Consider the following 12,300-nt stretch of genomic DNA (forward strand, 5'->3'; position numbering starts at 1 on the left):
ACAGAACAGGGGTTCCTAGCCAGAGTGAGGCTAGATTGTTGGGGTTTCTCCACAAGCAGGGGCTGTGCCTGCATTTCATCAGGAAACAGGAATGCACACAGGGCCACTGAGGCAAAATTCCAAGCCTTGAACAAGGCCGACTGGAAAAGGAAAAGGATAAATAGAAAAGGAATGCTTTGATTTCTCCTTCTGTTCTCATACTTAAATTGTTTTTCACAGTAAAGTAAGTTTTAAGGAAAGGAGCTATGAAGTCAGAGAAACTTGCCTCTAGCTTGGAGATATACAATGCACTTTCATCCAGAAATCTTTAATACACAAACTTTTTTTCAGGGCTAATAGATGCACATTTAAAACTCTTAAAATAGAGAGCATGTTTAATTTTATTAAAAGCTACATTTCTCGCCAAAACCGGTTTGGCTCAGTGGATAGAGCGTCAGCCTGCGGACTGAAAGGTCCCAGGTTCGATTCCGGTCAAGAGCATGTACCTTGGTTGCGGGCATATCCCCAGTAGGAGATGTGCAGGAGGCAGCTGATCGATGTTTCTCTCTCATCAATGTTTCTAACTCTCTATCTCTCTCCCTTCCTCTCTGTAAAAAATCAATAAAATATATTTTTTTAAAAAAGCTACATTTCTCAAACATTATACAACATTTTTTCATAAAATGCTTAATATTCTGTGGAATACAACTTTTCAGAATATGCTTTAGGAAATGCTTCCTTGGATTATGATTTTTATATGGCTATTCTGTGTGCTTAGCTCAACTTTATATCTTCTGTACTTAGCACAATGGCCAGCATAGAGTTGAATTTAACAAAAGTCTTTTGAAATGACCCTGCAAAATTAAGAGTATCAACTAGGTCATTTCTCAAATTCCTTTCAAGCTGTCAACATCCATGGCTCTGTGATTCCACGATGAGTCTAACATTATGCTAGAAATGACCACCAGCATCTAGGAGACAGTGATTAATAAGGATACTCCAGTTTAACCTTATTTCAAATGAATTTTTTGCCTTTTACCGAAGGATTAAAAGAGAGTTCTGAGTAAAATAAGGAAGGTCAAGGAGATCTTCCTAGAAGAGGAGAGCTCTGAAGACATCAGAGTAAAGATTGACAGAGAGGAAGGCTAGAGTAATAAGCCTAGATACAAATAAAAGAAGATAGATGTATTAATATTACTATGCTTTTTTATATTTTAATGGCCTTAATTTCATTGAGATTCCTCCTATCAAGTGGTGTGGTTTGTGTACCCTCTTTTTGATTGACTCTACCAATAGAGTCTGTCCAAAGTGATACTATGTGACCTCAGAGTCTAGACCAGTGATGGCGAACCTTTTGAGCTCGGCGTGTCAGCATTTTGAAAAACCCTAACTTAACTCTGGTGCCGTGTCACATATACAAATTTTTTGATATTTGCAACCATAGTAAAACAAAGACTTATATTTTTGATATTTATTTTATATATTTAAATGCCATTTAACAAAGGAAAATCAACCAAAAAAATGAGTTCATGTGTCACCTCTGACACGCATGTCATAGGTTCGCCATCACTGGTCTAGACCATAAATGGTCATGCAACTTCACCTGGTTGTCTTTGAATGCTTTCTCTCTCCGTGTTTCTCCTATGAATACTCTCTCTTAATACTCAGCTTTCTGGAGAGACCACATGCTGGTGCTCCAAGCAACAAGTGAGCCCAGCCTTGAAATCATCCCAGCCCTGGTTCCAGTGAAGTGTGTGAAGGAGCCATCTTAGCAGTAAGCCCATCAACCCCATTTGAGCTATTTGATTCACCTCAGCTACTCAAGTCTTATTGGCTGAGGTTTCAGCCATTGTGGAGCAGAGAGAGACTATTCCCATGGTATTTTGTGTGAATTCTTGACCCACGGAAGCCATGAAAAAATTCATTGTAGTTGTTTGATATCTCTAAATTTGGAGGTAGTTTGCATGTGATAGTAGATAACTGGAACAATTATGATGGCTACAAGTGTAAAACTCCAACTGAATCAGTATAAGCAAAAAGGAGAATCTATTCACTCATGAATCTGGAAAGAGCAGGGCTGAATTTGGCCTCAAGGACAATAGTCCAGGAATTGATGTTGTTATCAAAACTCTCCACTGTGACTTCTCTTTCTCTCCCCATCTTGGCAAGAAAGAAAACTTGCCCCTCCCAGGGTTAGCATTCATTTAAACTTCCAGAAAGGCATTGGCCCAGTTAGATATTGTGCACATTCCTCAATTAATAATTATAGTTAATTCAAGGGCCTATGTCAGGGGCCAATTCCTCTGACCAATGGCAGGATCTATGATATTCAGCCTCCACCAGAACACATCATTAGAGCAAGAGAAATTTACCCCAAGAGACTTGGATATTCTAGAGAGACAAAGCATTCTGCATCAACTACAGTGGTTTAAAATATTATTTCAGGGCTACTTCCTAAAGCACAGTAACTCCCCTTATCCATAGGTGGGATCAAGTGTGGGCTGAGAGGATCTTCCTAACTGGAGATGGGCAAAACATTTTAGCCATCAAAAGACTCAGAGAAGTATGCTTTGCTAACACGTGACAGATATTTTTCAGTGAACATGTAGTGCATGCTCTCACACTGGCCATTTCACTGAATCCTCACAACTACCCTAGGAGGCAGGTAACATTAACCCCCTGTTATGAGTAAAGAAAAACAGAACTCCCACAATTAAGGAGTTACTTGCTCAACCAAGGTCATATGCTTCTAGGGGTCAGATATAACATACAGAGCCTGGTCTTCAGTCTCCAAATCCAGAATCCTATATCCAATTCACATTAAGAGTAATGAAACCCTAGCCAGTGGTTCTCAACCTTCCTAATGCCGCGACCCTTTAATACAGTTCCTCATGTTGTGGTGACCCCCAACCATAAAATTATTTTCGTTGCTACTTCCTAACTGTAATTTTGCTACTGTTATGAATCGTAATGTAAATATCTGATATGCAGGATGTATTTTCATTGTTCGCGACCCACAGGTTGAGAACCGCCTAGACTAACCAAAATAACGTAATTTTGTGTATATAAAATCTAAACACAAGTATCCCGAAGTGCTAGTTGTACGGACATCAATAAGGCAATAGCCAGTTAGATCTTGAGACAGGCAGAGACATTACCCACTACCTGAGGGACTTGTGTTCTCCATTGTCTAAGTGCCCTTGGACCTCAGACAAACCTCATTATTTCTTGGAAACGTGTATTCCTCTGAGAGCCAGGGAAGGCGTGTGGTCCAGTAAATGCAATTAGCAGTCTCACTGAGCGTTTCCTCGTCTGTTGTCTCCCAGAGAACAGCCATCAGAAAGCTCACATTTTCAAAAAACACTCTTCCAAATGACCAGAGTCGCCAGAAGATTTTAAGTGGGTCTGAGATGTCTATGTAGGGAGCCTTTGGGAAATATGAAAATATTTATTGAGCACTTCCTATGAATAAGACTCTACTCTAGGCACAGAGGCATATGGAAATGAGAGAGAGAGGGACAGGGACAGAGATGGAGAGAGAGAGAGAGAGAGAGAGAGAGAGAGAGAGAGAGAGAGAGAGAGAGAGAGAGAGAGAGAGAATGAGAATGAATATAAGAGAGATTCCAGCAAGTTATGTAACCTCATCTACAATATAGGATTAATAATAATGTGATGATGATACACAGATTTCTATATCCAGCCCAGCCACTCTTGTAGCTCCTTTATATCCAAATGCCTACTCAAAATTTGCTCTCAGGGGCCCAAGAATCAACATGATCAAAACTGAACTTTTGTCTCTCTCTCCCAGGTCTGCACCCTCTCTGGTACGTCTATCTTTGTTTAAAGTTCCCAGCAACTCCATTCCAACATTCCTATCAAATTGGGGATCTTCAACATTAATATGGAAGATACATCAAACACATCACCTTCTCAGTTCTCAGTGATCTCCAATTCAAAGACAGCTTTATGCCCTTTTAGTCACCAATGGCAGACAGGGATACCTGGTCTCTGTGACTGTCTCTGAGACCCTTTAGAACTTACTGCAATGGTCATGTCATACATCAAGGAAGAATCTGATTTTGTGTGGCAACATCCTATGAAAAACAACTGCAGCAGAGAACAAGACTATGCAGGCCACGAAGTAGGGTTTCCTCTTTTTTCTGTGTAGGACAATAGCAATCAGGACTGACCTCTTTAACTTATTTCAAGTTCCTTGGAATTCTTGAATCAATCAGGGGAGTGGCTCTGACTTGAGAAGAAAAGCCTCATTGTAATAAATAGAATTGGGATTCAGACATGTTCCACCTCCCAAAGGAACACATCCTGTTGTATCAGTAGGTAGTGCCCGTGAATATCTTTCAATAGACTGTGAGTTCCTTGAGGCCAGAAACAATGTCTAAACTATGTCTGTTGTCCTCACAGGTCCTAACACTTCCAGCACTCAGAATATGTGCATTGAATTACTTGAGACACTAAGCTTCCTTAGCTTTTCCATCTCTTTCAATTTCATTATATAATCCAAAGATACTGTTTGAATTGAGGATCTTAGATTTTAGTCCATGTTTTTCAGTAATTAGATTTCAATGTGTACCTTTTATTAAATAGCTAATTGGAGTTGGTTTTGGTGGATAGTTCACTAAGGTTGTAGTGAATGAGCATAGGGCTGGCTTGCTTTTTGGAAACCAGAGGGATGGGCAAAAAGGTTTACAGTTGTTCATATGGAAAATAATATAATAATTAATCAAAAATAATACAACAATAAATTCTGTGTTCCATATACTCACAACTGTAGACCTACACTTGCCCACCCCTGTATTTTGTGAGTATTGTGGTCCATCTGGGGTGGGAGAGTGCACTTCTTTTTCTTCCTGTGCATGTGCCAGCACTGGTATGAGAGGAGAAAGGGGAGCTATGAGCTGAGATGAATGAAAACCATTCCTTTCCTGTTGGTGCTCCAATTGCAAAATAAGTGGCACGTGTGTGGGAGGGTCGAAGCCACAAGAAGAGGTTTGGAGGCTGCAGACACAGCATTTCAGGTTAAATTGGGATAGGGGTGTCTCTTGCATGGTACTGGAATCAATTTGGTCTTGCTCTCTCTTGTTTCCAGGGCTTGGATACCCGTTTTATATTTAAGTTTTCATAGCTATCTCACAGGCTCACATACCACACAGGAGAAGTACAGGCATGGTAGGTCTGTAGGTTGACTTTTTATTTTTTAAGTAGAATCCAAATGAGTGGGGAATAGATATTGGCGGAAAATCATAAAGGGCATGACAGCCTAAGACTTTTACTCTCTCCACAGATAGTACAATATCACTCCAGAAAAGTTTCTAGGGGCTGGAAAGGCAAGATGGTATGAACAGGGATCTATTGTCTATATCTTCTGTCCAGACTACTGGAATAGCTTTAAGGGGCTGCACCTGTCTCTACATCATATATGAGGCATCAGTAAATGGACTGCTTTGGTGGCTTCTTTTGCACACAATTTCCTTCATTCCTTAACTACCTCCTATTTTCTGTAGCTCACATGTGACACTGTTCTGATTTAGAGTATTCTAATCAATGGCTTAGCCTTAATGTTTGCACCCTGTCTCCTCTCCCAGTTTTACTTTCTCTGTGTTTTCATAGTTTAGGACAAGGTTACTCTGAACATGGATTGGTTGGCTTATCTCTTGTGATTACCTTACTTCTGCCTGCCCTGGATAGCCAATCCCCATTCTTCAGCCCAGGACCTCTTTGCCATCCTGTGGAAAGGACCTCGACCAATCTCATTCTTAGTACAGGAAAGGCCTGAACACACTCTTGAACTCTTGGGGCTACATTCTGATAATATAGTACCAAAATGTTTGAGGGCAGAAAAACATCAATGGAAAGTAAATTAAAATAAAAAGAAATACCTTAAAAGGCCATAAAAATTATTAGACACATCAAGAGCCAAAAAAAAAAATCCATCTAATGGTTTTCTAAAATTACCAATACCTCTCAGAAAACATACATGGCATATCCATGCCTACTGTTCTTACCAAATATTTATGTTAAACAATTTAACTAGTAGCCTCTCTCACACTCCAGAAACGCAACGCATTTCCTCCTCTGAACAAAGAAACAAAAGGTAAAGTGAGAGCATGAGTGAGCAATTATCTCTAGAAACTATGTAAGTAGAGCAATCCCCAGAAGTGCTGTAAATTTTGGGGGCTTCATTAGATTTGTATCTAACCTGTTCTGCAAATTAGTCAAGGAAGGTAATGAAAGACTGAATGGATGAGGGGGGGAAAGGAGATGTTGGAGGAAGGTCTGCTGAGAATATCACTCACCTCTGGAATTACTATAGATTCTCCTCCAACACAAGAAAACATGTACACCTGCGTTCAATTCCATTTACTGTACAAACACTGACTGAGAATCTTCTTTATATTAAACACTCCATTTGAGAAGCCAGAGTATTACCCCTGACTTCAGTGAGATGACAGTTGATAAGGAGGAAACAGAGCCAATAATTTTAATATAATGTGACAAGCACCAGATGCTAGAGAACCACTGCATGGGCACCCAGCCCAACTTCAATGCTCAAAGGTTTCCTGAGGGACACATCTGAACTGAGCCTTGAAGGCCGAGTAAGAAATATTGAGATGGGCCTGAAGTTATCCAAAAGGTTTTCATTAGTCCCTCATTATTTTATAATAACCCAGTCCAGTACACACATTCTGGGGCATGGAGACTTGACACTTGTGTAATGAGTTTACAATCTGCTCATAAAGAGAATACTTCTACATACACACAGAACAGTTATAGGCACCTCTCCAAGATTGTAAATACAGGCTAGAGATATTGTGGTTCTAACTGCATAATTTCTAATTTAGTATTGAGAAGGGAGAAGAAACAGAGCTGAAAAATATCAAAGAAAATTATCTTTATCATTTTCATCACAGTATCTTTGTGCATCATGGAGTAGGAACAAGACTCCTAAAATACTTAGAGAAAACTGAGATGATAGATGACAAGTTTCTGTGTCCAAGTTCACATGACCAGGAAGTGGCAGAGCAAGACTGAGAGTTCCCTGAAAGTACCTTCAGGTATTTCTTGCATTCAGGACATAGTTAGTGGTCAGTATTTATTACATTAAGTAATATTCTTCTCTGTAGGATCATTTTAGGGCAATCTTAAAGTATTTATTTCCAGAGAGGCAACTGCAGATTATATCACAATAGATCAATGCAAGAAAATAGACTTTGTCCCTTGACTTAACCACATATGGAGTCAGATTTCAGACGCCAAATGAAACAGTTCATAGTTCATATCCAATGGCATGATGTAGTTAAGCACTGTATTCTTGGATACTGTGAACTTCATCTCAATACATCTTCTTCAAACACCGGCTGTGTGCCAAACATTTCCTTCATCTCTGAAACTCAAAGATTGATCAACCAGTCCCTGACCTCGAGCTACACTTCTCAAGAAAGGAGACAGTACATCCACCTGTGATGTTTCACCAGTGTCATAGAAACAAACATGAAATGTCAAGAGACCAAAAGAGGTAGGCAGTTTGATTCTTAATCAGGTAGATCTGTGAAGGCGTTGTGTAAATGAGAACACTTAATCTTGGCCTTGAATTGTGACTAAATATTCAGCAGAAGTCGGAGACATCCTAGGCCAGTGGTAGGCAAACTGCAGCTCGTGAGCCACATGCGGCTCTTTGGCCCCTTGAGTGTGGCTCTTCCACAAAATACCACGTGCGGGCGCACACAAGCAGTGTGATTGAAACTTTGTGGCCCATGCGCAGAAGTCAGTATTTTGTGGAAGAGCCACACTCAAGGGGCCAAAGAGCTGCAAGTGGCTCGCGAGCCGCAGTTTGCCAACCACTGTACTAGGCAAGAGGAACAAAATGAAAAATTAGACAGAAGCTAGACAATATTGTTCACATCTGGGAACTGGTGAGATCTTGTGCAGCAAATGAAGAGGAGAGCCTTCTATAAGGACAGGTAGCTCGGAGACTGAGCTGGACTGGGAGGGGTCTTTACCCAGAGCTACAAAATGCCTAGTCAAAAGATGAAGCTAGATCCTGTAGCAGACGCTGTTGGGGCCCTAGCTATGTCCCTTCATCACATATCATTTCTGTACAGGCCAGTCCCACATCCAGCTACAACTAGTATCACCTATGACTCTAGCTGCAGTAGCCCACTCTGCCAGCACGCTAGGCAACCCAGAGCACTAGAGAATTGATGTCTCCTCTCCGCAGCTCCCAGGAAATGATTCATAGTGGATAAATACTCCTTTTCACTTATCTCAGGTAGGGAAACCCTGAGCCATGTCTTCCCAGCAGGATCAGACTCTGGTTGCCCACATCTTTAACTTGTTTGATAATGATTTTCTATCAGCTTCTTTTCTACCCTGTCTTACTTCCCCACTCCCTTACTCAGGTTTTCTAAGATCATCCTCAAAATTCACCATCTACACCTGACTTAGTCTCAGGGTCTGCTTCTGAGGGCAGGCCAAGCCAAGACATTATCAGGGAAGTATTATTAATGACAAATTAAGTCATTATCAGGAAAAGAAAGCTAATGACCAGCTTTGATGCTCAGGACAATGCTATAAAGAGGAAACATGGATAATAGCAAATAGGAAATTAAGAGAAGGTGCATGATGGGGGCTAGGAAGGCAATAGGTAGGGGCATAGCAGGGCAAGACGTTTGGAACTAAGGCTATGGAAATGAGAGTTTGATGTGGCAATTACCTGATTCAAGGACAAGCCTAATGGATTAATGGGCACTAATCATTTTGATTTTTGGCCCTCTTTGAGAAATTGATGAAAGCTTTGGACTTTCTATCCAGGAAAAAAAAAGTGTATACAAACAATTCTGCTTGAAACTTCAAGGGATTCCCCAACCCCAGATTAAGAACCCTGATTAAAGGCTGTATGTGAGCTGGACTGTGAGGGTCTTGATTGCCTGCAGAGAGCTTTAGCATTTCCTCCATGGGCAATGGGAAGCCAGCAGAGGTTTTTACTATAGGAGTTCCCAAGTGATTACAGTTTTCCATCCTAAATGGAACCCACGAAATCTGGATGTTTTTAACAGATTGAAAGAGAGATTGGGGGAAAGAGTGCATAGATAATTGAGCTCCTTGTTGGCCAAAAACATTTTCTACCAGATGCACTGTAGGGCTTTAAAGGCTACTCACTGCAGGAACCAGATGCACCTCCGTGGATGCCATGGGGAGTCGCTTCCACAACCCAGTGTTTCGGCCACAACAACTCCAGGAACAGGATACATACTGAAGGGAGCTGGAGGCAAACTCAGGGCAGACACAACTGTCTGTATGGAAACCTATAAGAAGTCTGAGGTGAAAAGGTCCCTGTTGCAGAATGGACAGAGGGAGGCGGAAAGGGAGAGGCTGGAGAGAGAAGCTGAGAATAATAGAATCCATTTGGAAGGATAAACCGAGCTGGAAGGGCAAAGCATAGAAAACGTGAAAAAGAACCTGAAGGGAATATAATTGTAGGAAATAAAGGCTAATTTGAGTACAAATGAGAAAGGTATAGAGATAGAAAAAAAGATAGTAGCTGGACGTGTAGGATCTAGAATACTAATGGGGAAAAGGAAAAGTTAAATTATTTGCTTCTCTTTTCTATAAATGAATTTAAGGAATGGCTATCGGTTTTTTTAGAATCTACTATATGGGAAAACTACAGTCAACATCATTACATATAATAATCCTATGAGTCAGGTGTTGTCCCCATGTCACAGGTGGGTAAACTGAGACAGGGAAGAAACTTGCACAAGGCCACCAAATGAGTGCTGGTAAAGCCTGCGTTTGAACCCAGGCCTGTCTGACTTGAAGTCACAGACTCTATTTCCTGTTGCCTTCATCCCAGAGCTCATATTTGGAGAACAAACACAACTAACAAAAGCAAATTACATGACTTAGGCACCAAATCAAACATGAAGAATTGGCCATATCAGGATTTTTGTGGACTAAGCTGATAGGGTGGGAGGAGGTGGCTATGGCTGGTCACCAGGATCATTGGCATGATGACTTCTGAACCTTCTTCCACTCTCCACCCCACCTTGACCGGTAAAGTCCGTCTGCTTAGCCAGGTCAGAACCTGAGGGAAAAGGCAAGCCTTGGTTTGCTAGAGGCAGGATCTCAGACTGGGTCATTCAGACTGACACCTTCAAGTTTCTGGAGGGGCTCATGGCCTGGTATGGCAGAAAGAGCATGGTGCTGAGCCAGTAATGAAGGTGTGAATCCTGCTCAGCCACCCATTACCTCAATAACACACTGAGTCTTTCACAGCTTCAGTTTCTTCACTGGTAATAACCAAACTACCTGTTTTTTCAGGGTCAATGTGATGATGACACAAAATAATAGATGCACTATGACTAGCACAGTGTCTGTCAAACAGTGTCCCAAACACCAGCAATTTTGCATTCTAACATCCTTCCTTTCCTCTCTTTTTCTACTTGAATCCCTTAACCCACTACCAAGGCCTGTTAGCACCCTGGGTATAGCGCTTTTCACCTCAATATACATATATTTGGTGTCTAGTATAATTACAAAATATTTTTTGCTTGGAATTGTGCAATTTAAAAAGCTCTTCCACTTCTGTCACAGCATCTATTTTTATCATGGGCCTAGAAAGTGAGCAAATAGGAATCATTACCCCTTTGTTACTATGTTAGAAAGAGGCTCAGAGAGAAGGTGTGATGTACCCTAGTCACACAGCCAGTAGCAGAGCAAGTACAGACAGGCCGGCTTAAAGCAACAGAGCCAAGCAATATATAGGTGCTGACGCAGTCTGCTCTAGCTGCTATAACAAAATATCACAGAGTGGATGGCTTCAACAATAGGAATTTACTTTGCACAGTTCTGGAGGGTGAGAAGTCCAAGATCATGGTGCTGACCAATTTGGCTTCTAGTGAGGGCTCTCTTCCTGGCTTGTAGACAGCCACCTTCTCACTGTGTCCTCACATAACAGAGAGGAGGGGGGCTATCTGATGTCTCTCTTCTTATAAAGGCACTAGAGGCCCGGCACACGAAATTCGTGCATGGGTATTGTCAGTAGGCCTGGCCTGCAATCAGGGCCATTTTCTCCAGCTGCCTGCAGATGGCCCCACCCCCCACTGCCACCCACTCCCGGTTCCCTGTTCACCATTGGGCAATCAGAGGATACCAGCCGGGGAGAAGGACCAAGAGGTGGTCATTCCCGCCCACTCATCAGTCCTGCCCCCACTGCAGATCACCTTCTGTGTGGGGGGCAACCAGTGGGGCGAGGGCCTTGGCCTGGTGCCCACATCCCCATCACCCACCCCCAGTTCCCCATTTGCCATCAGGTGATAGGAGCCTGATGGCTGGGGAAAGAAACTGAGAGGTGGTCAGTGTTCCTCATAGTGACTGGTCAAGCAGTCATTCTGGTCATTCTGCTGTTAGGGTCAATTTGCATATTACCCTATTATTATATAGGATTAATCCTATCAGATCAGGACCCACCCTCATGACCTTATTTAACCTTACTCTATCTCCAAATACAGTCACATTGGGGAGTGGGGCTTCAATATACTAGTATGAATTGTGGTGGGACACAAACATATAGTCCATAGCAGGTGCCTTGGACAACTTACTTACCTTCTTTGGGCTCTTTTCTTTATCTAAAAAAAAAAAATGTAGTATGTTCTTGGACATGGCTGTGTCCAAGACCCCTTCTGGCTCAGATTTTCAAGAATTGTACTCTAGCTCTTTTCATAGACACAACACAGCTGCCATGGTTCAAAGAACCCACAAGCAGAAAAATGCCATGTGGCAAAGAAACAGGGGCATATCTTCTTATATGTCTCTCTATCAGTGAAGAACTTTTCCCCAAAAGCCCTCAGAAGACTTCTCCTCTCAGCCATTGGCCATTACTATGTAATATGCCCTTCCTAAACCAACAACTGGAAGAAGAACAGAGCTGCAATGAATGGGGGTGGGTGCTTCTGATTCACAGGGAAAAGGAGAAAGTGGCTGAACAAATCAGATTCTTGCAACAAGGAGGAGGAGAGTGGCTATTGGGCAGCGACCAACAGCACCTATAGCACACAGTGCACCACTTTATGGATATAAAAGCAAACAGATAAGACAGGCTCCTAAGGCAGCCTGTGTAATCATGTGCTGAAAATAGAAAGTCATAGTATTTAAAAGGCAGAGTTTCAGGTGGGGTTTGAGGCAGAAATGTGATTGCTTTGGGGTGAAGCAGTGATATTTACAGACTCTTGTGTGCCCCTGGCATCAGCTGACACCAGCAGGATACTGCTAGCCCCTTGCATCCATGTCTAAACCAGGGCTCAG

The sequence above is a fragment of the Myotis myotis genome, unplaced genomic scaffold (assembly GCF_014108235.1).
Source record: "Myotis myotis isolate mMyoMyo1 unplaced genomic scaffold, mMyoMyo1.p scaffold_m19_p_2, whole genome shotgun sequence".
NCBI lineage: Eukaryota > Metazoa > Chordata > Mammalia > Chiroptera > Vespertilionidae > Myotis > Myotis myotis.